Raw genomic sequence first — 1,729 nt, forward strand, 5'->3', positions numbered from 1 at the left:
GTCAGTGTGAAGAACCTTCTATGAATGCTAGTAGGCTGCATTCTATCTAAGGGAGTGAAGAACTTTTGAGTAGGGGTTGGCATGATCAAATACCTTTTTGGAGAAGTCAATTCTGGTGACCCTGGAGGATGGATTGGAGGATGGAAGCTGGAGAGAGGCTGAGGGCAGGGAGAATCATAAAGGCATGTGGATGATCGATGCTGAGGACCTGAACTCAGACAGTGGTACCGAGTTGAGGTACTGGGTTGGAGATAAAATTATGAATTGGAAGCAACTGAACTTAGAAAGTGGGACAAAAAAGTGAAAGGCTGACTCTGAAGTCTTGAACTTAGGGAGCTGGGAGGTGGCTATGCCATGGACAAAGGGAAAGCAGGAAGCAAGTGTGTTGGGTTAGCGTGAGATATGATTACAAACTGGGGAGCCTGCATTCCAACTCAACCCAGATACAGAAACACATCGACTTCTGGGCAGGACCCACACCTAGCAGGACCACCTCAGAAGGCATCAGTCATTTCAGTGTTTAGCAAGGGCTATTTTTTTTTTCTCAATAGGAACTTAGTATTTAGAACAATTTCAGATTTATAGAAAATTGGGAGACAATATAGAGATTTTTCAATACTCCCCACACAGTTCCTTCAGTTATTAACCTCTTAAATTGGTATGATACATGTGTTGCAATTAATGAACTAACAATGATACATTGTTTGCTAAATTCCATAGTTTATTCTGACTTCCTTAGTTTTAACCTAATGTCCTTTTTTTCTGTGCCAGGATCTCATCTAAGATGCCACATCATATTTAGTTGTCATGTCTCCTCAGGCTCCTCTTGAGGTTGTGATGGTTTCTCAGATTTTCCTTCTTTTTGATGACCTTGAGAGTTTTGAGGGGTACTGGTCAAGTACTCATCTCAGGATCTGTGTGATGTTTTCCTCATGGTTGGATTGGGCCTGTGGATGTTTGGAGTAAGATCACAGAGGTGAAGTGCCATTTTCACTGCATCATATCAAGAGTACATACCATCAACGTGACTGATAACTACTGAAGCTGACCTTGATCACCTGGCTGAGGTAGAGTTGGTCAGGTCTCTCCCTTTCTGTACTACACTCTTTGCAAAGAAGTCACTATGCTCAGTCCACAGTTGAGGTGGGGGTGGGGGGATTATGCTCCATTTCTTGAGATGGGAGTATTTACCTAAATTATTTGGAATTCTTTTGCATAGGATATTTGTCTCTTCTCCCCACTTATTAATTTATTCAATCATTTATTTACATCTCAGGAATATTTATTTTATAATTTGTGTTATAATCCAGTACTACTTCACTCATTTTCCTTTTTAGATTGCTTTCACTTTGGCAACTGGGAACTCTTTCAATTGGCTTCTGCTCCAGCAAGGGGTACTCTTTTTTTTTTTTAATTTAATTTAATTTATTTATTTTTATTTATTTTTTTTATTCTTATGTTAATCCCCATACATTACATCATTAGTTTTAGATGAAGTGTTCCATGATTCATTGTTTGTGCATAACACCCAGTGCTCCATGCAGAATGTGCCCTCCTCAATACCCACCACCAGGCTAACCCATCCTCCCACCCCGCTCCCCTCTAGATCCCTCAGTTTGTTTTTCAGAGTCCATCGTCTCTCATGGTTCGTCTACCCCTCCGATTTCCCCCGCTTCATTCTTCCCCTCCCGCTACCTTCTTCTTCTTCTTCTTTTTTTTTTCTTAACAT

General features: G+C 40.7%; 1 long non-coding RNA gene across 1 annotated transcript in view; it reads left to right on the forward strand.

Moving 5' to 3' along the window:
- The first annotated feature begins 809 nt into the window (after positions 1-809).
- The window catches only part of LOC145720828 (uncharacterized), an 18,383-nt gene continuing 17,463 nt past the window's right edge, over positions 810-1,729 (forward strand). The window contains exon 1 of the long non-coding RNA XR_014144036.1: positions 810-1,067. This is a non-coding gene — a long non-coding RNA (uncharacterized LOC145720828). The remainder of the gene's footprint in view (positions 1,068-1,729) is intronic.

Source organism: Leptonychotes weddellii, chromosome 3, assembly GCF_054177405.1.
Source record: "Leptonychotes weddellii isolate Sample4059 chromosome 3, ASM5417740v2, whole genome shotgun sequence".
NCBI lineage: Eukaryota > Metazoa > Chordata > Mammalia > Carnivora > Phocidae > Leptonychotes > Leptonychotes weddellii.